This window comes from Hesperophylax consimilis, chromosome 3 (assembly GCF_061612785.1).
Source record: "Hesperophylax consimilis isolate HC1 chromosome 3, BYU_Hcon_1.0, whole genome shotgun sequence".
NCBI classification, from domain to species: domain Eukaryota; kingdom Metazoa; phylum Arthropoda; class Insecta; order Trichoptera; family Limnephilidae; genus Hesperophylax; species Hesperophylax consimilis.
This window is the reverse complement of record NC_142838.1, coordinates 34,579,537-34,607,058: the sequence shown is the minus strand read 5'-3', so window position 1 is coordinate 34,607,058 and position 27,522 is coordinate 34,579,537. Positions and strand designations below refer to the sequence as shown.

The 27,522-nt window shown below is 34.1% G+C and overlaps 1 protein-coding gene and 8 non-coding genes across 9 annotated transcripts in view; 4 read left to right on the top strand and 5 right to left on the bottom strand.

Moving 5' to 3' along the window:
* Nucleotides 1–27,522, bottom strand: part of LOC149425329 (uncharacterized) — a 242,357-nt gene that overhangs the window by 168,941 nt on the left and 45,894 nt on the right. The window lies entirely within an intron of this gene.
* LOC149425337 (5S ribosomal RNA) lies at nt 12,645–12,763 on the top strand. The gene has a single exon (XR_016305742.1). It is a non-coding gene; the product is annotated as a 5S ribosomal RNA (ribosomal RNA).
* On the top strand, nt 13,278–13,396 carry LOC149425336 (5S ribosomal RNA). The gene has a single exon (XR_016305740.1). It is a non-coding gene; the product is annotated as a 5S ribosomal RNA (ribosomal RNA).
* Nucleotides 13,719–13,837, top strand: LOC149425335 (5S ribosomal RNA). Its single transcript, XR_016305708.1, has one exon. It is a non-coding gene; the product is annotated as a 5S ribosomal RNA (ribosomal RNA).
* LOC149425334 (5S ribosomal RNA) lies at nt 14,265–14,383 on the bottom strand. The gene has a single exon (XR_016305707.1). It is a non-coding gene; the product is annotated as a 5S ribosomal RNA (ribosomal RNA).
* Nucleotides 14,706–14,824, bottom strand: LOC149425333 (5S ribosomal RNA). The gene has a single exon (XR_016305739.1). It is a non-coding gene; the product is annotated as a 5S ribosomal RNA (ribosomal RNA).
* Nucleotides 16,271–16,389, top strand: LOC149425332 (5S ribosomal RNA). The gene has a single exon (XR_016305706.1). It is a non-coding gene; the product is annotated as a 5S ribosomal RNA (ribosomal RNA).
* Nucleotides 16,817–16,935, bottom strand: LOC149425331 (5S ribosomal RNA). The gene has a single exon (XR_016305705.1). It is a non-coding gene; the product is annotated as a 5S ribosomal RNA (ribosomal RNA).
* Nucleotides 17,258–17,376, bottom strand: LOC149425330 (5S ribosomal RNA). Its single transcript, XR_016305738.1, has one exon. It is a non-coding gene; the product is annotated as a 5S ribosomal RNA (ribosomal RNA).

The window sequence follows — 27,522 nt, the reverse complement described above, 5'->3', positions numbered from 1 at the left end:
CCTGATAGTATTATTACACTATCGTGTGGACGTTTTCGGCCCTCTGATTGATCGAATTCAAATCGTATGTTTCGGGTAAATTCCGCACAGCCTTCATGCAAAAATATTAAAAAGGAGGTCTGCAGTTAAAAAACGACCACTCTGTCTCTCAATTTTAACCGACTGAAAAGTTCATTTCGGTATGCAGGCGATCGGACCCAAAAAATTAAGACATGAAAATTAAGACCTAATTTCGTACTGAAATACCGTTAAAACATTTACCTGCGACCCCAGGCGACCAAAACTGAAACCTCTCATAACTCACCGAAGAAATTCCACCGTAGTTATATTTCCAAACGACAAGTTCGCCAGAAAAGAAAAAGAAACTTTCGTGCCAAAAACATAGGTATTTAATTTTTTTTTATTGCCGTCGTGTTGTTAGAAAGTGTACGTTTTTGGATCGCCTCATATAATACGAGATTTCTTCAAACACATCGTTTCTGTTCATATATTTTTGGATAATTTCAAAGAAAATATGTTTTAGAAAGTTAATAATCGGTACCGGTGTCGCCATGCTCCATGGTGTCAGTTAGCTGTCAATATGCACATATTTTTTTAAGAATATCGTTCGTTATGCAAACTTAATCGACCACTAACAAGTACAGTTGAATTATTGAAGCTCATAGAATTGAAAGAAAACGTATACGCAGTTCATAGATTTAATATTGCTAGTTTTTAACTGCTAGTACTCATAGTTATCCGTGTATATGGGCAGGGTGTTTATTTAATTTAAAGTGCATTTAAAAATGAATGTGAACGAATATGCAGGAGAGATCTTAAATAAAAAAATAACCAAACAATATAGTTCAAATATTCTTTTGTACTATTTGGTTATGAGTTCTCTTTTCATCCGTTCATTATTAACATATTATTTACTAGTCCAAGTGAGAGGTCATACGTGACGTCATCGTTCTCGTATTTTTTGTCTTTTTAGTTTAATGTATTCAAGGCTTAGTACACGTAGAAAAATGAGTATGTTGACGCCACGACTTTGCTCTGTATTCCACACGGAAGAACGGACGTTGTGGCCCAGTATAGCATGACAAGAGGTATGGTGCTGCTAAATGATACCTCTAGGTCTCTTGACATTTTCGACATTGGCCTTAAAGATTTCAAAAGTTATTTTAGGCAAGAACTCTAAAATATCGGTTATTGTAAAATGTTTTATTTAAAGCATTGTATATTTTATGTGTATTGTAATAGGATTAAAACAATCTGTAATGCACAAAAAAATGTTGCTGATTTGTTAAAATCGGTTAAAAATGGAATTGCAGGCCGTTTCCTATTAAACTTTTAGTACATTCCCTATATATCGGGAAAAATGTTCACGCACCTGCATTTGTCCTGATAATATTCGTGTTTTAATGAAAGTTTATTAGAAAAACCTATCAAATCATTCGTTAAAGGCCTGAAATCCCATTTTTAATCGGATTTCAAGTAATGTGCAGAGATTCTTAATAAATTAGTAATACTTTTTATCGGTAAGTTTTCTCTTTGTACGGCAAAGAAGAGTTTGGGAATGATGGTGGCTAAGAGCGTGACACGTAAAACCATTTAAAGTGTAAACAAGGGAATTGTTGACCAACAGTTTTAATAAAGCCATCCTCAGGTTATAAACGAGGCTCGGCGCCAAACAACGTTGCTATAACAGTATAACGTATTCTCACTTGTTGCTACAGTGCTTAGTGCTCCCTGTTCACTGCTACCAATGAACTTGGCGCTCTGCCATTAATGTTAAATGTCTGAAAGTTGTGAGGTGCATTCAACTGAAACCTATTGAATTATTTCTACCTCATTTGCAAACTTACGAATCACTGATACTAGAAGCAATTCCATGCTTTAGTGGAAACTATTCAGAGTTAGGTTAGCATTTATAATAAAGGTTACATTAACGAAGGAATTTGTTTAGGGTGCAAACTATACTATAATAATAAGTGTCGTATGCAATTAAAATTTGAGATTTTCGAAATGTAGTGTTTTTTTTTGTATTGTATCTCTTGGTTGGGAAGAATCTGGCATTAGGTATATTTCAATAATAGCAACATTTTTTAAAATTTATTTTATGAGTCCAATGCTTTAATTTTACAACCCGGTTTTCCAGAATACAATTTAATTTATATATGACTTAATTTGTCAAATAATTGGGCAATATTCACGAATGTGTCGTCTGAATAATATGTGTCTTTGAATGTGACTATATAGCCACAGAAGTAGGCAATACTGTTATTAAATAATCAAATGTATCTAAATATTTTGAATGTAATGAGTAATTTTAGATTTATTAAATCAGGAGTGCCACAAGGGTCAATTTTAGGACCAAAATTATACATTATTTATGTAATTGCCATGTCTAAACTTTTTAAAATAGCCCAGAGTTTCATTTTTGCTGATGATACTGCACTAGTTGTCTCTAATGAAAACCCTGAAATAGCTATTCAAGAATTACAAATAGACTTTAACGAGCTACTTAAATGGTTTCATGACGTAGGACTAATTATTAATGTCAAAAAAACTAAATGCATGTATAGGTATAAGATCACCAAGCTTGAAAATGTGGAACTTACCTAAAATAAGTGCACATAATTTTGAATGTATACATAAAAAAATGGATAATATTTGCTGCTGTGAAAAAATTGATTTTACAAACGAATACCTATACTTACCTTGGCATAATCGTAGACAGTAACTTTAAATGGGACAAAAGTGTGACAAAAATTTGTAACTAGCTCCGATGTTTGGCGAGTAATTTTTATAAATTAAAATTTGTATTGCCTCGATGCACTCTCAAACTTATATATCAATCTATGGTCGAATCAATACTTAGATATGGAATTCGAACTTGGGGACACTCTAGTAATATTAATATTAAATAAATTCAAAATTTACAAACTGCTATAATTAAAAAAAATGTTAAATCTAGCATTTACAAACAAAGAAACAACATAAAATTACTGTATGGGTCTGAGGGCCTACTTCCAATTAAAGGGCTTCTCTGGTTTATTATAATTATGGATAATGCGGGAGAAAATGCGTACAAAAAGTCATTGGTGCATAGTCACAAAGCAAGATTTACTGAAAAAAAGGCCTAAAAATTCCACTAATATCAAATAAGTATGGTAGCAGAACACTTGACTATTTGGTACCTGTGATTTATAATAAATTTAACGAAAACTTTAACTAAAAAAATAATGAGGAACCCTGCCCTAAACTGACAAAAAAATGGTTAATAAATGAAAAAAACGTTTTTTATCCTAAACATTATATTTGGTATTAATATTTTTACTTAAGCTAATGTGTATTATGCTATAACATTAAATGGTAGAACCTACAGACAAGCTGATTGTCACATCTTTGTGGGACTACCCATATCTTATATTTTATTAAATGTAATTTTATTCAATTTAATAAATAAATTAAAAAAAAGGAATATACTACGGCTCATTAAATTACGTCTATTAGTTGTTTCAAACTTATAATGAATAATTTTATGACATAATAGCCACTCGAGTGATTTTTGCCATATTATGCCGAGTTCGCAAAACGTCTTGAGTGATCGCACTCCATAATATGCCATTTTTGACTCGTAGAATTCGCGCATTTACGATTTTTTTTATAAAGTCTAAAAATATAGGATGAACGTTAAAATATAGGTGAATTCAATGGCTATATAGTACTATAGTCAGTTTATATGTATTCCTATTAACATTCAGAGGTATGATTATATTTAAATGAGGACGAGAAATGACCAACTCGAACGCCAATCACTCAACTCATATTCCAGTTATTGACGCGAGCACTCGAGTGGTTATGTCAGCAAATTGTCTTCTTTTTCAGGGTTGTAAAATTTATGTGTTGTAGTCGTAAAATAAAAATACTGTTGTTATTATTAAAGTATACCGCAATGCAAGGTTCTTTATGACCAAGACATTGATATACGATTAAAAACCAAACTCCTTATCGAGAATTTCAAATTCAAGTTGAATAGGTCACTCATTATTATATTACAGTATTCATACTAAACACGTTCCTTTGTTAATGTAGATTTTGTAAAAATCCCGGATACAACTTTGATCTAAATAAAATAAGCCTGACCCAATTTTTTTGGGACACCCCGTATGGATATTTTGTAGACAAACAGTCACGCTTATTTAAAAAAGAAAATTAGCCAATCTACTAACATGACATATTACAGAGAATAATTATATTTGAATGTGAATGAGAATGGTTGTTATTAATTCTATTTTTACATCCTATTAAAACTGTGCATTCTGTCAACATTCTTAATTGGATTTTTGACATTTAAGCTCTTCATAATGTTATTTTATGACCGTTTTATCTAAATGTTCCACAACAGCAAATATTTTTTTTTTAAATGTTTTAACTAGATAAAATTAATAATATATTCATTCATTATTCAAGTTTCACCATAGTCGCGTCGTAATTAATCAATTTCAAGGCGGGTATAACGGATATAACCAAAGATATTAGAAGAACGAGATGTGCTATGCGCAGTTCGTACTGAGTGGAATTGTTTTGCCGAGTGTCGCCGGTTTTGTTCACCAATACTACTGCACACCTTCGCTTGCGCTAAGGTATCCGCACTAATACATAGAACAGATTTCTGTGCGTACACGTCCCGATACCGTTCAACCCTAATTAGGTAGTACTCCGGCTACGGTCCGGCGGCCAACATAGCATATCTAGTTCTTCTAATATCTTTGGATATAACGGATGTACTGCTACCCCGGGAACGAAATAACCAACATCTCTGCCATAACGGATAAAACGGATCATAACGGATAACCAACACCTCTGCCATAACGGATATAACGGATCATAACGCATAACCAACACCTATGCCATAACGGATCATAATGCATAACCAACACCTCTGCCATAACGGATATAACGGATCATAACGCATAATCAACACCTCTGCCATAACGGATATAACGGATCATAACGGATAACCAACACCTCTGCCATAACGGATATAACGGATCATAACGGATAACCAACACCTCTGCCATAACGGATATAACGGATCATAACGGATAACCAACACCTCTGCCATAACGGATATAACGGATCATAACGGATAACCAACACCTCTGCCATAACGGATATAACGGATCATAACGGATAACCAACACCTCTGCCATAACGGATATAACGGATCATAACGCATAACCAACACCTCTGCCATAACGGATATAACGGATCATAATGCATAACCAACACCTCTGCGATAACGGATATAACGGATCATAACGCATAACCAACACCTCTGCCATAACGGATATAACGGATCATAATGCATAACCAACACCTCTGCGATAACGGATATAACGGATCATAACGCATAACCAACACCTCTGCCATAACGGATATAACGGATCATAATGCATAACCAACACCTCTGCGATAACGGATATAACGGATCATAACGCATAACCAACACCTCTGCCATAACGGATATAACGGATCATAATGCATAACCAACACCTCTGCCATAACGGATATAACGGATCATAATGCATAACCAACACCTCTGCGATAACGGATATAACGGATCATAACGCATAATCAACACCTCTGCCACAGGTCACCCCAGGTGGTACGCTATCTTTGGTACCCGGGTTCATAAGGTGAGATCATTTGTCTAGGTCTTGGAGACACATGCGTCTCTCCACCTACTGCATGGCGGGAGACACTGGTTAAGGGAGACCTTTTCCCACCAGGACTCTCTCGACCCATGGCCTTGCACCGCTATGGGAGAAATGGATTCATGCGTCCATCACTCCTAGACACAATGACCCCCCAGATCCTACATATTATACTGTTTGCTTCCCAGAATTTCGTCTCATTAAAAATGATGACATAGGCCACAACGGAAATTCTATTAAAATATTCTCGGGGCCTCCCATGTAGAGCTAATGTAAATAAAAATAACACTTATAGCTAGAAAATAATCGCAATATGAAATAAAGATACTAAAAGATAAAAACAACCAATTTGTTGGCTCAATCCCATTACTCTTTTACATTCTGTATATAAAACAGAATTTATATCTACAATCTATTTTCAATCCTCGATTAAGTCGTTTTGTCAAACGCTTTTCAGTAAAATCCGCGTCAATTTATCGCGAAACGCCAATACTTAAGTATGGCGGCTGTATTATTTATATATTCAATGAGGCTTTATCCACCGTTTGCAGAGATATGTCACTCACCAAAAATTCGAAGAATTTATGAATATAAAATGAACTTCACCACTTGAAGATTTTTTGCGCCAACAGTTCTAAAGTGATACGCCGGAGAAATAATTTTTAAATGGAAATACGGCGGCAGATTGATTTTTTTGAGGTCGATTTTCACTCTAACTTGAATACTTTCATCCCAGCCTGAGAAAGATATAAACTCCATTAGTTGTCACTTTTAGTTGGATGTGGAGACGGAATTTATTCATTCTTTCGATTATTCTAAAAACTTTAGATTGAAGCATGAAATCACTCAGCGAAAAACTTTCCCCTTATCGAACACCAAAAACAACTGAAAACCGAGATTTTGTTTATAATTAATTTATTCGCATTTTAAAAGATTTTGTCTTGATTGATTGTAAGGTTTAGAATGTCACTTGAACTGCCAAATCAATTATTATAGTGATCTTCAGCAATTCAACATCGCAAATGGATGAAAAAAATACAAATTTAAACCGGAGTCGTAAAGTATTTATGATTACGTAATTAAATAAAACACGAGTGAAATCGAATATGCAAGAAAATAAAAAGGTTGGAACAATATTCCGTGGATGACAATATTCCAATATTGACTTCCCTATCTCATCGAGGTTGGTTGGAAGGACTATAAACAATCCCTATAAAACACATCATTTAATATGACCACAAAAAGCCGCGACAGCCCCTAGAGACTCCCGTACTTGAAATACGTCTGTCTATTTGTTATCAACTTGCTGTATCATCAAATTTGCCCTTTAATTTTTTTGGACAACTTTTATTCCCTCGGAATAAGTTTTCCTTTGTGAATTTATTAATATCCATACTTTTCTACGGAGCAGAAAATTTACATGCTTGCCAATATTGAAGGATTTTCATAATATAAAATATTTTGGCGAATGTATTTGTGTTTATTTAATGTATTCCCAGGCTGGAACATGTGGCTAACGAGGGAGTGTGTAACTCATATGACCTCACACCCGAGGCTGAAAATAATTCATATCTATTGACCACAAACTCAGACATTTAAAAACGGTATTTCTCAATTTGGTAAAGATTGAAGGAATACACAGCTTCTGTCAATATAAACTCGACTGAAATGTATGCCTCTCCTATCCAAACGTGATGTTACTTTCAAAATGTTCAAAACTGACTCTCCGTAGGAGATGTCATTTAGTTTAGCAAGAAATTGAAATATATTATATATCTGCCCACATTTTAAAATCACAATGTATGCTGGGATTTGAAATATGGGGTCGCCAACCTTCCGGCACATCATTATCTTCGAATGGACCTATAATTTTTTTAAAAGACTAATATAGAGTTCAACGGTTTCAATTCATTCAATTCATTGTAAAGGTAGTAGTTACTAAACTTATTTATTAATGTAGTATGTACTTTAACTTGTCAGTGGAAGTAAGAAAACTGAATTCTTTATGTGGGAAAGAAGTTCAATTTGTGTAAATATTTTTCTCAAATGTTATCCAAATAAAACCACCGTAGCGTGATAGACTACGTAATCGTATTCGAGATGTGAATCGTTTAAAATTTACAAATTTATGTATATACCTATATTTAAAAAAAAAAATAATATTGAAAAAATGTTTAAAAATATTTTTGTCTGATTTTAAAAGATGAGAACAGCAGTTCAAGTAAGAGGTAAAGCCCCCATTTGAAAGGTGGACACTTAAAGCAAAGGTTAACGTTCAAGATAAAAATTTAAGTCAATTCCTTTATTTAGCAGTGAAAATCTCATTAGGAAGCAAGCCGGGAAGTTAGTTACTGACTTCTTGGAAGGCTAATAAACTTTTTTATTTGCATAATTTCAGAAGTGAACGGAATAAAATAACATGCATCAAAGATATAAGAACTATACATAAGCGTCACATTTTTTTAAAAATAGAATTATAAAAAAAAGCCTTAGTAAGAAATCATAACGTAAGCCTGGCATTGATCGATTTATCATTGTTCAAGTTCGAGTCAATGAGCAATACCAATCATTTTTTGGTGAATGATTTAACGATACTTAGGATAAGTCATTAATCTCCTTTTTTATTTAGGTCAGAAAGGTTTAAAGGTGCGGTCGAATCGGTTGCTTTGTTGCATTAAATAATATTAAACGTTTATACATTTCTAAACTACAATTCATTTTAAAAACATTCTAAGAATGAAAGGAAAAATGATTTTACATAATGCATAATGCATTAGATAGTTTAATAGCTTGTCCGTAGATGGCGCATAGCTCTCAGTAATGCAGGGATTGACACTTTTAATTTTACAATTGCAATATCAAGGTCGCCCAGAACTATTCCCACTGCCTGCTAATAATAATACGAGCTTATTGTTATCTATCACAAATTATGTCCAAATGAAGTGTTTTGTTGACTCCGTAGTTTTTATTTAAAGAATTTCTGAGACAAACCCGGAGTTACAACAATACCTATTGTGTAAACAAATAAATATATAAAAGTGAGAGATTTCTTACAGTAAATCTGAATGGGTATTATTCAGTAGTTTTGAAAATACATGTAAAACAAAAATCAGATATGTTTCTATTCATAATTATATAGCTTGAAAAAATAGTTGTCAGTATGTTTTGCTAAAATGATTGTAGCAGTCTCGGGCAATGATTATGTCTATAGTTAATATCATAATAATTCTGCATCCTTTCACATCTTTATTTTTAAAGCATGTCCATTTACAACATTCCCAACTGGGTTGTTAAACTTTACCGCGAACATTTCATTGAATAATCCACAGTTTTACAAGGATCTAAGCCAGAAAAGGTTTCTTACAGATATTCTTACTCCAATGGAAACATCTATATTTATTTTCCACTTACAAATGAGCGACCATTTTACCAAGACAAGCGCCAGATAGAAGGGAAGAGAGTAAAGAGGTTAACCTACGGGAAGTGATTTAGATAGAAACATAGATAAAATAAATGGAGTACTGACATCGCCAATGAAAATGTGCACTTTTTTCACCTCACACGTGTGGCCCTGAGATTTCATCTTTTGCCTTTATCATTTTGTGGATGATTTATGCTGAGGGTCTTTTTAATGAGATAATGGAGTCATCTTGAAGAGGCCCATTTTATAGGACTAGTATACTCTAGCTAGAGTAAACACTTATAGATTTTATAGAGTAGACTTTATACTGTAGAGTAGACTCAAAAGAGAGCGGGTCCTTCTAGAACTGTTGAACTTAAAATAACCAATCGATAAAACACTCCATCTATTATTTTTTTTACCAAGTTACACGGAAAACTTAAACCCCTTTGTCTTGCAAGCTGTAGTATTATAATATAATATAATATAATATAATATAATATAATACAATATATTATATATGTCACAAAATTAAAACATGTATCATTTCATTGGTCCTCTCTCATTTGATTAGCCTTTGAATATTTGCTTTTCCCTAGTATACATCACATTGCTTTTTTTTCATAACTTCCAGCTTGCTCAGGTTTCCTTCGTTGGCCAAATACTACAATATTTTAATATAGCGGAACCGTTGTCAAAATGTGGAGTAAATATAGTTTTGTTTTTAAAGGGGTTTTAAATTTTTGACAGATTTTAACGGGTTTAAATTATTCAAAGCAATACAAAGCATGTACACATTGTTAGATTGCCGGCCCTGCAATATTTTTGACACAATTCGGATGCCACACCTGCGCTCTCGAGAAAACTCGAATAGTTCAAAATCAAGGACTGGCATTCCTTGATCGACAGCGTGAGTGGTTTATTTATGTCGACAGCCTAAAGGTGGTGGTTTATTTATGGCCCAGAGTATTTATTTATGGCGAAAGTTGATCCCGCAACTCGTTAAATAACGCTACAATTACCTGACATTGGTTACTGGATTCTTGTAGAATTTGGTAATTGGAAAACAACTTCCTATTCTTCTCTCACAGCCGCTTTCACTCTGGAAGCTACTATTTCTTGAAAATGCAGCTGAATTTTATTGCTGCTTGCCAAGCAGCAAGTCGACTACGCTTCAGCCGGTATCACACCATATTATTACTCTAAGCAAACCCTTTTGCCAGTTTAATTTTAGGATGCTTTTGATTTTTTCAATACACATATTTTTATAAAATCATAACATTCATTCAGTTGTAAAAAAACCCCATCCGATTTCAGAGCAGTAGTGAAGGATTTTACATTTAATTATATTTTATTTGTTGCCAATCAAACCCCGTCGCGTCGTAACGACATTTTTGAAATACACAGATTACACGTCTTTTTAATGTTACGCGTATGTACGTGCAAATACGTACAGCATAATTATGTACGAAATAGTACTTACCGCAACAAACAAGAAATCAAACTTCCGATAAAGCAACCTTTCATAAGTCTTTCATCACCGAGTTGAAGGTTTACAAGATCAATCAAAAATCTTGTACAAGTATAAAATACTTTTCCGGTAGAAAAGGAAAAAAAATAGAATTCATTCACAAACCAATTTACCCGCTCAAAAATAAGGACTCTTGCGAGCTAATGAAGGAAAGACATTAATTTCCACTGGTTTAAAAGATGATCTAACCTCCCGGTTTCTTTGTTTGATTTGTTGACAATATGTAAAGAGGCTGAAGTTTTTTGAAATATTTTTTAAAAATTAATATTCGACACCCGTTAAAAAACTGTAAGTGAAGATATCGGAAACAAGGAAATGCACACAAAGATAACTTTGAAATAATAACACAGCTGATTATATACAAATTGCAAGTGCGCCCCACTGTTGAATTTGGCCGCCACCTTTGGCCTGGAACCTCAAAACGCTTGAAAAAACCGTTGACTCTCAAGAGAAAAGTGAGGTCCTTTCTGCTAGATTTCCCTATCTTAACAACGGATTGATTTTTTATTGACTTTTAGAGCACAGTCTTTATGTGGTAATGCTGTCTTTATTTTGCCGGTATTTTAATGGAAGATGTTCCTAACAACCAACGCGTCATTGATCCCGTCGGCACCGGTGCATAGTCGAAAAACACGCTAAATGTGTGCCCAATATATACCGTTGATATTTGTCAAAAGAGAACGGGTCTTTCTTACTGCTCGTCCTTGAGTTCAACACGTCAGATATGGAACAATTTACGGGAGACTGAATTTTCCGGGTTCACTCCTTCCTCTCCTTAAAAACACCTTCCACACCGCTTCCGTAAAGATGACATAGGCCCTGAGGAAATTATTTTCCTTAGGGCCTCCTGATATTAATGCAAAATAAAAAAAACATATTTTTAAGTAAACGCTTATTTAAAAAATATATATCTGAGACCAAAGAAACCCGTCGAAATTATTTCAAACCTCACAATTTCGCTTTTACTGCTATTCGTTATTTATTTAGCTAGCCACAAAACTCCATATTTATTATTATTCGTTTATTTTAGATGCTGTATTGGGATAAACAAACAGCTTTCGCGTGATTTCCCTCTTATTATTGATCGTCACGTTTGAAGCTAGTCAATAAAGTAAGCAAAGTGAATTCGCTCCCACCTCCCCCCCATCAGCCAAACTTCTCGTGTCTTCAGTAACGGGAGTCCCCTAACTTTAACGAGCTTTGATAGTGAACTTTTGACACTTCATTCATTCATTCAGTGCTCTTCCACTCTCCAGTGACAAACAAGTCTGACTAATAGACAAATACAGTCGACAAAGAAACAACCGAGGGGTTAAAAAGTTTATTTTGTTTGTCGCGCGAGAATTTTATTTGAAATACGAGAATAGTCGCTGACGTCTGGGACAAGGTATGTGGGATAGGGGGGGAAAGGGGGAGAGGCGGCGAGGCCACTGACCTCGACCCTGGCATGATATCTTAAGTAGGCAAACATCTCACCTGTTTATTGTTAAAGAATAATCAAAAATGCTAATTTCGGTTTTCTGTCTTTGTGCATCTAAGGTTTAATGAACTTGAACTTGTTTTAAATTGTGTCATTTTCAAAATTGGAACTGATGTGATAAGAATTCAGACAAGCCAAAAAGGACCTATCAAAAAAAAAAAAATGGGTGTGTCAAGCCTACGCAAGACAGAAGTGAAACTTCTAGTATTCTTCTCTCTCTCTCTTTTCATTTCATTCTCTCTTTTTTTCTGTCTATTGACATATTTATAAGTAGCATGTGATAAAAAAAATTAAAAGTTATAAAAAAAGAAAAAAAAAATTAGTTAAAGCGGGGATCGAACCTCGGTTCTTCACGACCACAGTCGTGCGCTCTGCCTGTAGACAGCGAAGATGAGTTAGGAGAGCGAGTTAAACTAGGTATATAATATTTACACCTTGCTAATGTTTTCAGTATTATTAGGGCTTTTTTATACTAATTTTCATATATTTATTGGCAGGTAGAGTAGAAATTAATATTGTTTAGCGTTTGCCAACGACCATACCATGTTGAACACACCGGTTCTCGTCCGATCACCGAAGTTAAGCAACATTGGGCGCGGTCAGTACTTGGATGGGTGACCGCTTGGGAACACCGCGTGCCGTTGGCCTATTTTTTATTTTAATTTCATGTTTTTTTTATTTTTTTATCATTACTATAATTAATAATATCATAAAATTCTTTAACTTTTCAAGTATGCTAAAGGCCTAAAATATTACTTAGTGGATTGATATTATGGTCAACCATTGAAAAAAAAAATGGGTGTGTCAAGCCTACGCAAGACAGAAGTGAAACTTCTAGTATTCTTCTCTCTCTCTCTTTTCATTTCATTCTCTCTTTTTTTCTGTCTATTGACATATTTATAAGTAGCATGTGATAAAAAAAATTAAAAGTTATAAAAAAAGAAAAAAAAAATTAGTTAAAGCGGGGATCGAACCTCGGTTCTTCACGACCACAGTCGTGCGCTCTGCCTGTAGACAGCGAAGATGAGTTAGGAGAGTGAGTTAAACTAGGTATATAATATTTACACCTTGCTAATGTTTTCAGTATTATTAGGGCTTTTTTATACTAATTTTCATATATTTATTGGCAGGTAGAGTAGAAATTAATATTGTTTAGCGTTTGCCAACGACCATACCATGTTGAACACACCGGTTCTCGTCCGATCACCGAAGTTAAGCAACATTGGGCGCGGTCAGTACTTGGATGGGTGACCGCTTGGGAACACCGCGTGCCGTTGGCCTATTTTTTATTTTAATTTCATGTTTTTTTTATTTTTTTATCATTACTATAATTAATAATATCATAAAATTCTTTAACTTTTCAAGTATGCTACAGGCCTAAAATATTACTTAGTGGATTGATATTATGGTCAACCATTGAAAAAAAAAATTCCTACAAACTTATTAATGTAATTACGATCTTTTTCAAGCGCGTATGTAATGATTATTTTTATCAACCTCGCACACACCTTGCTAATTTTTTCAATATTATTAGGGCTTTTTTATACTAATTTTCATATATTTATTGGCAGGTAGAATAGAAATTAATATTGTTTAACTTTTGCCAACGACCATACCATTTTGAACACACCGGTTCTCGTCCGATCACCGAAGTTAAGCAACATTGGGCGCGGTCAGTACTTGGATGGGTGACCGCTTGGGAACACCGCGTGCCGTTGGCCCATTTTTTATTTTAATTTTATGTTTTTTTGAAGTGAAACTTCTTTACGCGCGTCATGCAATTTCGAGGAGTAAAACCAACTCATGACCGAAACGAAAATGCGGGACCGATTAAAGTTCATTTGATGTAGTAAAAGTTTTGAAGTAAAATATAAATGCTTCTTAGCTCATCTCGACAACTGGCGTTGGTGGTGTAATGGTCAGCATAGTTGCTTTCGAAGCAGTTGATCCGAGTTCGATTCTCGGCCATGGAATATTATTTTTTTGTTTTTAAGGATTTTTTTTTTTTTAATGGTTGACCATAATATCAATCCACTAAGTAATATTTTAGGCCTGTAGCATAATTGAAAAGTTAAAGAATGATATAAAATTTTTTATGATGTTAACGATAAAAAAATGAAAAAAAACATAAAATTAAAATAAAAAATGGGCCAACGGCACGCGGTGTTCCCAAGCGGTCACCCATCCAAGTACTGACCGCGCCCAATGTTGCTTAACTTCGGTGATCGGACGAGAACCGGTGTGTTCAAAATGGTATGGTCGTTGGCAAAAGTTAAACAATATTAATTTCTATTCTACCTGCCAATAAATATATGAAAATTAGTATAAAAAAGCCCTAATAATATTGAAAAAATTAGCAAGGTGTGTGCGAGGTTGATAAAAATAATCATTACATACGCGCTTGAAAAAGATCGTAATTACATTAATAAGTTTGTAGGAATTTTTTTTTTCAATGGTTGACCATAATATCAATCCACTAAGTAATATTTTAGGCCTGTAGCATACTTGAAAAGTTAAAGAATTTTATGATATTATTAATTATAGTAATGATAAAAAAATAAAAAAAACATGAAATTAAAATAAAAAATAGGCCAACGGCACGCGGTGTTCCCAAGCGGTCACCCATCCAAGTACTGACCGCGCCCAATGTTGCTTAACTTCGGTGATCGGACGAGAACCGGTGTGTTCAACATGGTATGGTCGTTGGCAAACGCTAAACAATATTAATTTCTACTCTACCTGCCAATAAATATATGAAAATTAGTATAAAAAAGCCCTAATAATACTGAAAACATTAGCAAGGTGTAAATATTATATACCTAGTTTAACTCACTCTCCTAACTCATCTTCGCTGTCTACAGGCAGAGCGCACGACTGTGGTCGTGAAGAACCGAGGTTCGATCCCCGCTTTAACTAATTTTTTTTTTCTTTTTTTATAACTTTTAATTTTTTTTATCACATGCTACTTATAAATATGTCAATAGACAGAAAAAAAGAGAGAATGAAATGAAAAGAGAGAGAGAGAAGAATACTAGAAGTTTCACTTCTGTCTTGCGTAGGCTTGACACACCCATTTTTTTCATTTTTTTATCGTTAACATCATAAAAAATTTTATATCATTCTTTAACTTTTCAATTATGCTACAGGCCTAAAATATTACTTAGTGGATTGATATTATGGTCAACCATTAAAAAAAAAAAATTCCTTAAAAACAAAAAAATAATATTCCATGGCCGAGAATCGAACTCGGATCAACTGCTTCGAAAGCAACTATGCTGACCATTACACCACCAACGCCAGTTGTCGAGATGAGCTAAGAAGCATTTATATTTTACTTCAAAACTTTTACTACATCAAATGAACTTTAATCGGTCCCGCATTTTCGTTTCGGTCATGAGTTGGTTTTACTCCTCGAAATTGCATGACGCGCGTAAAGAAGTTTCACTTCAATAATGATTCTCCATAAAAAAGGAGTGCACTGCCCGGGAATCGAACCCGGGTCGCAAGAATGGGAATCTTGCATGATGTGCTTCCGCATTCCTAAAATAATTGTGAAATTATAAATACATCCCGGCTGCCAAAAGTCCATATTGAAAAATTAACAATTTTATGATTTTTTTCAAGTCACTGCTTGTATTTAATAAAATGAATTCTTAAAAATATCACCTGAAATAATCAAAACACAAATTAAATAAAACAGTATCTCAGAAAATTGACCAAAAATAATTTCCGGTACCGGGAATCGAACCCGAGCCTCCTGGGTGAGAGCCAGGTATCCTAGCCACTAGACCATACTGGACTTGCGAAATTGTGCGAAAATACGTTATTTAACTTGTTTAATAATTACAACGAATTTTGTACACCATTTTTCTGAACGGTGAGCGGTGGTGGGGGTACCCGCTTTTTCGTTTCGATCTTGACTCGGTTTTACTACGTTCCCGAAAATTCATTACGCGGCTAAAGAAGTTTCACTTCAAAAAATTCCTACAAACTTATTAATGTAATTACGATCTTTTTCAAGCGCGTATGTAATGATTATTTTTATCAACCTCGCACACACCTTGCTAATTTTTTCAATATTATTAGGGCTTTTTTATACTAATTTTCATATATTTATTGGCAGGTAGAATAGAAATTAATATTGTTTAACTTTTGCCAACGACCATACCATTTTGAACACACCGGTTCTCGTCCGATCACCGAAGTTAAGCAACATTGGGCGCGGTCAGTACTTGGATGGGTGACCGCTTGGGAACACCGCGTGCCGTTGGCCCATTTTTTATTTTAATTTTATGTTTTTTTGAAGTGAAACTTCTTTACGCGCGTCATGCAATTTCGAGGAGTAAAACCAACTCATGACCGAAACGAAAATGCGGGACCGATTAAAGTTCATTTGATGTAGTAAAAGTTTTGAAGTAAAATATAAATGCTTCTTAGCTCATCTCGACAACTGGCGTTGGTGGTGTAATGGTCAGCATAGTTGCTTTCGAAGCAGTTGATCCGAGTTCGATTCTCGGCCATGGAATATTATTTTTTTGTTTTTAAGGAATTTTTTTTTTTTAATGGTTGACCATAATATCAATCCACTAAGTAATATTTTAGGCCTGTAGCATAATTGAAAAGTTAAAGAATGATATAAAATTTTTTATGATGTTAACGATAAAAAAATGAAAAAAAACATAAAATTAAAATAAAAAATGGGCCAACGGCACGCGGTGTTCCCAAGCGGTCACCCATCCAAGTACTGACCGCGCCCAATGTTGCTTAACTTCGGTGATCGGACGAGAACCGGTGTGTTCAAAATGGTATGGTCGTTGGCAAAAGTTAAACAATATTAATTTCTATTCTACCTGCCAATAAATATATGAAAATTAGTATAAAAAAGCCCTAATAATATTGAAAAAATTAGCAAGGTGTGTGCGAGGTTGATAAAAATAATCATTACATACGCGCTTGAAAAAGATCGTAATTACATTAATAAGTTTGTAGGAATTTTTTTTTTCAATGGTTGACCATAATATCAATCCACTAAGTAATATTTTAGGCCTGTAGCATACTTGAAAAGTTAAAGAATTTTATGATATTATTAATTATAGTAATGATAAAAAAATAAAAAAAACATGAAATTAAAATAAAAAATAGGCCAACGGCACGCGGTGTTCCCAAGCGGTCACCCATCCAAGTACTGACCGCGCCCAATGTTGCTTAACTTCGGTGATCGGACGAGAACCGGTGTGTTCAACATGGTATGGTCGTTGGCAAACGCTAAACAATATTAATTTCTACTCTACCTGCCAATAAATATATGAAAATTAGTATAAAAAAGCCCTAATAATACTGAAAACATTAGCAAGGTGTAAATATTATATACCTAGTTTAACTCACTCTCCTAACTCATCTTCGCTGTCTACAGGCAGAGCGCACGACTGTGGTCGTGAAGAACCGAGGTTCGATCCCCGCTTTAACTAAATTTTTTTTTCTTTTTTTATAACTTTTAATTTTTTTTATCACATGCTACTTATAAATATGTCAATAGACAGAAAAAAAGAGAGAATGAAATGAAAAGAGAGAGAGAGAAGAATACTAGAAGTTTCACTTCTGTCTTGCGTAGGCTTGACACACCCATTTTTTTCATTTTTTTATCGTTAACATCATAAAAAATTTTATATCATTCTTTAACTTTTCAATTATGCTACAGGCCTAAAATATTACTTAGTGGATTGATATTATGGTCAACCATTAAAAAAAAAAAATTCCTTAAAAACAAAAAAATAATATTCCATGGCCGAGAATCGAACTCGGATCAACTGCTTCGAAAGCAACTATGCTGACCATTACACCACCAACGCCAGTTGTCGAGATGAGCTAAGAAGCATTTATATTTTACTTCAAAACTTTTACTACATCAAATGAACTTTAATCGGTCCCGCATTTTCGTTTCGGTCATGAGTTGGTTTTACTCCTCGAAATTGCATGACGCGCGTAAAGAAGTTTCACTTCAATAATGATTCTCCATAAAAAAGGAGTGCACTGCCCGGGAATCGAACCCGGGTCGCAAGAATGGGAATCTTGCATGATGTGCTTCCGCATTCCTAAAATAATTGTGAAATTATAAATACATCCCGGCTGCCAAAAGTCCATATTGAAAAATTAACAATTTTATGATTTTTTTCAAGTCACTGCTTGTATTTAATAAAATGAATTCTTAAAAATATCACCTGAAATAATCAAAACACAAATTAAATAAAACAGTATCTCAGAAAATTGACCAAAAATAATTTCCGGTACCGGGAATCGAACCCGAGCCTCCTGGGTGAGAGCCAGGTATCCTAGCCACTAGACCATACTGGACTTGCGAAATTGTGCGAAAATACGTTATTTAACTTGTTTAATAATTACAACGAATTTTGTACACCATTTTTCTGAACGGTGAGCGGTGGTGGGGGTACCCGCTTTTTCGTTTCGATCTTGACTCGGTTTTACTACGTTCCCGAAAATTCATTACGCGGCTAAAGAAGTTTCACTTCAATTAAAGAAATCTATTTAAAATCTATATTATTTGAAATGTGTTTTTCTTTACTTTTCAGTAATTTTTTTAAATCTTGACAATAAAATACAGATAACAAGGCTTTTTAAGGAAGTTGTATTATGCGCTATTTAGCTAACACGCATTTGATTTTTCACGAGTTTGCACTAGTGCAGTAAAATTTGATATCTTTTGAAATTGAAGGCATTTTCCATGAAAGGAATTTCTCTGTCCATGGGTATTAACATATAAGTAACATATAATTATATACATATCAGGCTGGAGTGAATACGGTTATTTTTTTAATTTCAAAATCCCTACATATTTAACCAATGTTCCTATAGCGTATGAGAAAAAAGCAGCAAGTATATTTTTGGAAAGAAAATTCGGCGAAAATTGCTTATGTTTCTGTTTGTTTGCGCTGTTGGTACATTATAAGATTGTTTTATTAAAAGCTGATATGTCTTACGACAGGAATAGAAGCATTTAACCATTCTTTTTCACTAAAGGTTTTGCTAATAATTAATGAAATTCTCTTTAAAATTTGGGAGGTGAGTTCGGCTACCGCTGCCCCGGGAACCATTTATTGGGCAACCAACACCTCTTCCACAGGTCACTCCAAGTGGCTTCCTACATTTGGTAATTTAGCAGGGGTACCCAAGTTCATAGTGTAAGGTGTGTTCAGGTTTGGTGGCAAATGCGCCTGCCCTGGCGGGCTGCGTGGCGGACCAGAACGGGAGAGGCTGGTTTACGGAGACGCTGTGATCTTTCCAGATGGTCTCTCTCCACCCATCACCTTGCACCCTCCATACCTTTTTTCCTTCCCAGATTTCTCTTTCCTTAAAACGACCCTCCTCACAGCATCCCTAAAGATGACAGAATCCCCGAAGGAAATTATTTTTATCAGGGCCTCCTGGACCGAAATGATTTTTTATATTAACAAAACTATCAATTCTAGTGTTATAATTATATTTTAATTTTTAATCCTTTTTTTTTATTTTAAATTTATCTTTATTTTAATGTTGTTTTTCTTTTATTTTTTTAAATGTATAAATTCTTAAATTATAAAATGGGGGCCTCAGCACGGGTAAACAACCCAGTGAGGCCAACATTACTAAATTGAAATATGAAATATTGTAAAAAAAAATGTATCAACAATAAAAAAAAATAAAAATAAAAAAATATGTACGCCGTACGGGCGCCAGCAAACAATATTTATTTTCTTATATTTTTTCCTAAAATAATTAAATTAGAGCTTATCTAAAAAGAGCAGCGAAAACATCAAGTTATTCAAGAATGATTGATACTTTATAACATCACAATAAGTCGGTAACGTAAAGTATTTAAATTTTTTGGCTCATCAAACACAGAACACGACAAATCGTTTATTATGTTAAGCATTTTTAGTAAATATGTGTCAAGAAACCAACGCGAGGAGTAAATTTGAGTTTAAGATGAGACAACACCATAAAATGAAGCCAGAACCTTAATGACGTAAGTGAAAAATCCGTGCACAAAAATTTGAGACGCGCGGCTCTGGTGTACTAGAGAGAACTGCGGTTGAATTTCCCCTTTCAAATCTCTAAAATAAAATGAGTATCTTAACGACATAAGTGATGAAGTCGTGTACAAACAATATTCGGCGCGCGGCCCGGTTTAATTGATGGACCTACGGTCAACTTTGCCCTAGCAGGCCTTGAAACTAGATCTTTCCGTTGGGTTTATTTTAGTTATTTTTGATGAACGTGTTACTAAAATCTTCCATGTTTCTAGAGTAATTCCCCAGGAATTACTAATTCATCGTCTAGAAAAATAAAATCTCGTGCTCACCGATAATTTTATAGTAGAAAAACATTTAAAAAAAATATTTAAAGGGATGTTCCTGTTTTTATTAATCTAAAATATAAAAAAACTTTCATCCATAGGGATTCCTCTAGAAACATTTTAGATTTTATTAATACGTTCATCAGAAATAATTAAAATGTGAGTGTCGCGTAAACCCCCGTTATTAGAATCTTATTTCGCCTCAATACACTTCACGTCTTAGAATGTTTGCGACTGTTTTTTTTAAATTAGAAATATAATGTTTACTCATTATGAGGACGCAATTGGAGCAGTTTGCTTTGGAAGTCGAATCGTCATGGTGCCAACGAGCTGATAATACCTAACACCTAACAATCCTAACACATTAGGTTATTTTCCACAAAAACTGCGCTACACAAAAATATCATTGATTACAAATTATTATATACAATAATTTGTTATCCTTTGTGCTATGCATAAAAAACCTTGTCTTTTAACATTAGTTTATCATTAAAAAAATAATTATTGATTACAGTGATCACATACCTAGGCGTTTACTGGTTTTGACAAGGGCATTATGTTTAGATTCTGAACTAATGAGAAATAAAATACATTGTAGGTTCCAATCTCTTTTTTTTTTACACTCAATAGAACAGAAAGTTGTTATTTTTCATTTAAAAGAAAATCAATTTCGATAAAGTCGTTTTACCCGCCTCCAAAGCTTGGTAAATATGAGTTATTTATTTTCATCCGTTCATATTTTTGGGGGTTAGAAACCTAGGTCATACATTTTTACTTTTTCTGAAAGAGATGGGTGGAGAGATCATTTAAAAAAGGCAAAATAAGAGAAAAATTCTCTCGAAATTTACTGACCTCAGACACTGAAATATCGTTTTATATTAGCAAAATTTTTTCGTACATATAAAAAACACAGTGTCGTGTAATTTACTTTTTCTTTCTTACTATATCGTTGTGAGGAACGCTATTTGCTTTTCAAACTACAACCCATTTAGTTTTTTAATTTACGAGAAATAAATATTAAAAAAAACATATACTGTCCGAAAAATAACTATCGCTGCAAAGTTATTTGGATCGCACTGATAGTTTTTTTTAAAACATAAAAGGATCAAAAATGATAAGGCCCAGTTGTTTCGCAAAAATTCTAATGTAAGATTGTCATCAAATGGCTATTCAGCGCTGTTTTCTTTTTTTGATAATAGAAAGGTCCTCGTTAAACGCCGACTCCAGGCATGTTAACGACATGCTAGTTGTCTTCTTATGTTGAAAACAACTTGTTCAAAAGTAAAAACACACTTAGAATTGGCATTTAACTGGAAGCTTTCAATAGTAAAAAAAATGGCAATGAATGACTATTTGATGATTTTCTCACAAGTGAATTTCTGCTAAACAACTGGGCCTTAATGTTGTATTTCACACAAATGTTAATGTTTTGGAAATATCTCTTTCTCTAATCAGGTATAACTTATACATATACGTAAGAATCGCTTACTTCAAAACCAATTTCATTTATCGTATTATCTTCCAAGGTAAGGTATCTTTTAAAGTTTAAGTTTGAGTTTATAAGAATTAACTCAGAGAGACAACACCGTTATTTGTTTTGTTTATTAAGCTTTACTCAGTGAGAATACATTACAAAATTTCTAAGTTCTAAATTAGTTCTTCGCCGTGAATTTATAAGGCAAAGGTTTAAGGTTATCTTTTCCTTGTGTAGCATTTAGAATACCTCACAAGCTAATTTATCATATTCAAAATGGGCTTCCAAGATTTAATTTTTGACATTAAGTGTTTCTTGAAAATTTTGCTTTAGGGATTAATTTGATATTATGGTGTACTAAATTGAAATTTTTTTTTTAAATTTAATTTATGTTTAAAGTTGTTTGATTCATATTCGTATTGAATAAAATAATTAGTCTCCATAAAAATGATTTTTTTTTTTTTGTATTAGGCAATTCACCCTAAAAAGAGTGCTATGTGCCGTTAAAGTTAGGGGAGATGGTTATAATTTTATGGGAAATCTATACGGGAATAAGAAATCTCAAATATTGAAGTCATTCAAGTCTATGAACTTGTATAGAACTGAGAAAATGCGAGAATTGTTAAGAGAAAGTAAATAAGGAATACTAAGGGGAGATTGGTGGGTGATTTTTATAAGTAAACGATAAATGCCTTTGAAAGATGAATGATTTTTACAATTAAAGAAAACATGATCAAGAGTCTCATTTTCCATGCCGCACTGGCAGAGTGGACTATCTAGGACCCGGATTTTAAACAAATGGGATGCAATGGAGCAATGACCAATTCTCATTCTCGAGATACAGGAAATAAATCTTTTGGATTTTTTCTTGCCGTGGAACCAAGGTTTACTTGGTATATGATTTTGTATTCCAGCATAAAAAACACCAGTTCGGGTTTTCGTATTAGACCAATTTTCTTCCCAGGAGCGAATCATATTGGATTTAAGATTTGGGATGACGTCAGAGATAGGAATTCTAAAATCTAAAGGATTAGAGCCAGAAATTGTTCCAAGTTTAGCTAGAGAATCGGCTTTCTCGTTACCCTCAATTCCCAAATGGCCAGGGACCCAAACCAATATTGTCTCGAAATTTAATTCATTTAAAGATTTAAGGGTGTTTCTGATATTATAAATAATATAGTCTTCTGGTTTATGGATATTTGAGGAAATTTTCAACACTGCGCTTAGTGAGTCAGTGCACAGTAAGTCGTCGAATATTGAAAAGCTGGATTTGGCTCAAAGCTTGTTCAATTGCGAAGCATTCTGCAGTAAATATAGAAATTTCTTTAGGCAATTTATAAGACAAATCTAAATCGAATTCGGGAATGTGTACCGCAGCTCCACAATCTTTGTTATCAGACTTAGAACCATCTGTGTAAATGAGTGAAAATTCTGGAAACTTAGAAGATGTAATGTTTTTAAATTTTTCCTCAACATTTTGATTAGATGAGGTTAAAATATCAGTTCGGAAGTCTGAAGTTATAACATTGGGGATATAATTGATAGAATCAAATGGGACAATGAAAATAGGAAGGATAGGATCTTTTTGTAGATTTTGGAGGGTAGAGGACAGAGATTTTAATGAAAGAAAACTTTTTAGAAGGAGAGGAAGTCGATTTTTATCTGTCGATCTTTTTTCGTTATTTAAGTTATTGAACAAATAATCAAGGCTTTGTTCTAAAGGGTGACGCGATACAGAAAAAGATTTAAAAATATATTTATCAGCCAGGAATTGTCTCCTCAAAATTAAGGGGGGATCAACACATTCTACCTAAAGAGAATTAATTGGGGAAGATTTCATCGCTCCAATAATTATTCTGAGCGCTTTCGACTGAATTCTTTCAAGTTTTTTGTCCAAATATTTAGGAAGAGGATCGAAAAGAAATGTTCCATAATCCAAATGGCTTCGCACTAGAGCACCATACATTAATTTAAGAGTAGTAGGATGAGATCCCCACCACACTTTGGAAACCGCTCGCATAATATTTAGCCCCTTTTCACACTTAGCCGAAATGTTCTGAATATGCGGGAGCCAGGAAAGTTTATGATCCAAAAGTAGTCAAAAAATTTAATTTGCTTAACGATTTGAAGAGGGACATTATCAAAGCAGACAGAAAAGGGGGGTATTTTTCTTTTGCGCGTAAAAGCCACTACTTTGGTTTTAGACGTAGCTAAATTCATCCCATTTGTCAACAACCAAACTTTAATATTATGTAAAGCCAAATTCAATTCCTTCGCAGCGCGCGATAGATTTTTGTGTGATAAATATATAAGGAAATCATCAGCAAAATAAAGTCGCTTGATAGATGAAGGAATTACATTGTCTAAATCACTTATATATATATATTAAATAATAATGGACTGATTACGGACCCCTGAGGTAACCCCTTCCATAGTTTGCGATTTATCGTTTTTGAGGAAAAGTGGATAATAATGGATCTGTCTGTTAGTAAATTAATAACAAATTGAACTAGTTTTAAGGGAATTTTTATTTTAATTAATTTTTCTTTTAAAATGTTAGTTAATACATCGTCGTAAGCTGACGAAAGATCAAGAAATGTGGCCAGAGTGCAAGAATTGAGGGACTGAGATATACGGATGTCTGTTGTTAATACACTTAAATTATCTATGGTTGATTTCTTTTTCCGGAAGCCATATTGATTAGGAGAGATAATTCTGTTATTTTCAACAAACCATTCCAATCTGTTCTTTATCAAGTGTTCTGCTACTTTCATTAAACACGACGAAAGAGCAATAGGACGATAGGATGAGATTTCAGATGGATTTTTGCCAGGTTTTAAAATCGGAAGAATTTTTTGAACTTTCCAGACTTCAGGAATAAATCCCGTTTCGAACATGTAATTAATTAGGGATAAAAAATATTCAACCGACATGTCTGAGAATGCTTTAATGAAACTATATAAGATTCCATCAGGGCCAGGAGAAGAGTCTGGAAGGGAATTGATTACTCGATTTAATTCACTTACTGAGAAAGGAGAGTCCAGCCAGCTAGAGTGAGATGGATAAGAAATAAAGGAAGGCATTTCCTCACATCTGGCAACTGACGGAGGAGCTATCTTATCAGCAAAACCTATAATAATTTCTTCTGGAATATGTTTGGAACGCTGGGGAGTATATGACAAACCGAATTTTTTTAAATTGGACCATACGGATGACTGGGGAGATTCAGGAGACAAGCGTTCACAGAATTTTCGCCATCCAGACCGCTTTTTGTTTTTCAAAACGCGTTTCGCTTCTGCCTGGGCGCGTTTCACAGAAAGGTAATTTTCGAAAGACATACATTTACGGAAAATGGAAATTGCTTCTCTTCTGGATTTAACGACACTAGTGCATTCTTCATCCCACCATGGGGTGGAATGTTTTATCTTAATGTTTACATTACGTTTTTTAAGTGTTTTTTCTCCAGCTTTTATTATAACGTTAGGAAATAATTCACATTGTAAACTAGTGTTGACAAGGGAAGACTTAGATGCTTGAACAATGGAGTCTAATTCTGAAGAAAAATTTCTCCAATTCGCGTCTTTCGTTTTAAATTTAAAACTTTTGTTTATCGAAAAGGAATGCGTGGAAGATAGATGGTGGAAGGTAATTATTATAGGAAAATGGTCACTGGAAAGTGGATCTTTAAGAATGTTCCAAGAACATATGTGAATCACCGAAGATGAGCAAAGAGATAAATCGACTGCACTTTTCCGATGTTGAGGGGCAGTGAAACGAGTTGGAGATCCATCATTTAGAATACATAAATTATAGGTATCCATAAATTCTAATAGATTATGGCCAGAACGGTTTGTTAACTCACTGCCCCAAGAAGGAGAATGAGCATTGAAGTCCCCAAGTATCATATACGGGGGACGAATCTGGGATATAAATGTTGACCATTCGTTTTCAACAAAAATTGTAGAGGGAGGGATATATATTGATAGTAATGTAATATCAGATACAACAGCTGCTACTATCTGAAAATTATTGGGGAGAGTGTTGAAAATAATTTGTTTAAAAGGGATAGAATTATGTATAATAAGAGCAGTGCCACCTTTGCAATCCAGTCTATCATGTCATAGACAATGATATCCAGGAATCTTAAATTGGTATGAGGGTTTTAACCACGTTTCGGAGATGGCAGCAACTGAAATATTATGTTCATCAAGTAACTGTACAAGATCAATTTTGTTGGCGAATAGACTTCTACTATTCCATTGAAGTATTTTGCTCAGTTGCGGATACATCGGGAAGGCTAGAGAGTAAAGATTTCATATAATCGGCAGCGTTGGACGGTACTTTATTGTTATTTGAAAGGATCGTAATTAATAGGGTAATTAAAGTTTGAATAAAAGAAGAATTTTCAATCATGACTTTAGGTAAGATATCGGAAGTGGAACAGTTTTTTAAGGCAGTCCCATTGGGAGCCTGGGATTTATTATTCCCATTCGGGTTAAGTAAAAGATCATTATGTAGTTTTTTATCGAAAGAAGGAATAAATTTTGGATTAGATTTTATCGGTTTGAAAATTGTTTCTTTGTGGGAAGATGATAGAGGGGATTTAGGGGAAGAAAAATGAAAGATAGAAGCGTTAGAAGTTATCTCTGCAAAAGATTTTTTCGTAGGAGAGAATAATTTAGAAGCCTGAAAGTAGGAAATGTTGTCTGCAGCCATTGACTGTTTGGTATTTCTCTGTCTAGATAACTCTGGACAGGCCACACTAACAGCAGTATGGTTGCCCTTACAATTAATACAAATAGGGTTATTCGTTGTATTTTGACACTGTTCAAAGAGATGATCCTCTCCGCAATGGAAACAACGAGGAGGGGAACGACAAATAGGTTTTGAATGGCCAAAACGGCAACAGTTGAATCATTGGATCGTCGGGAATCTGTATACTTCAACGGGAAGAGCGTTATAATAAATAAATACACGGGATGGTAATGTTTGACCTTCAAAAGTGATAACAACGGATTGGGAAGGTTTCCATATAGTGGTGCCGGTGGAAGTATCCTTGAAATTCAAACGACGTGCTTTTAAAACTTTTGGAGTTAATTGAGAGTCATTAAGAGCGTCTACTATTTCTGTTTCTGATAGATCGGTTGGGATACCTCTTACTCTCCCCATTATGGTTAAATTGAAAGTAGGTATGAAAGATTTAAATTTATTATTTGAAAGAGAACCTATTTTTTTAACAAAATCATTAGCTAATGTGGCGGATTTAAATTCTATGGATAGTTTGTATCGACCTTCCGGTTTTATTGATCCATTTATAATACCGAGGTTATTGAGTTTTGAGCTAAAAATAAATTTACCGAAATCCAGGGGATGAATTATTTTCCCCTGTTCAGTCCTTTGGACATTAACAATAAATGGAGCTGAAGATGAAATAAAATACATAAGCTCAATGGCTTTTGCTTCTGTAGGAATGGTATCATTATAACTTCCATGAGAGATTGGGGATTCGTTTGTTTGTGAAAGAGATTTAATTTTAGGAGGTACATTAAGGCAAAGCGGAGGTCGTCGTTTTCGGGAAGGAA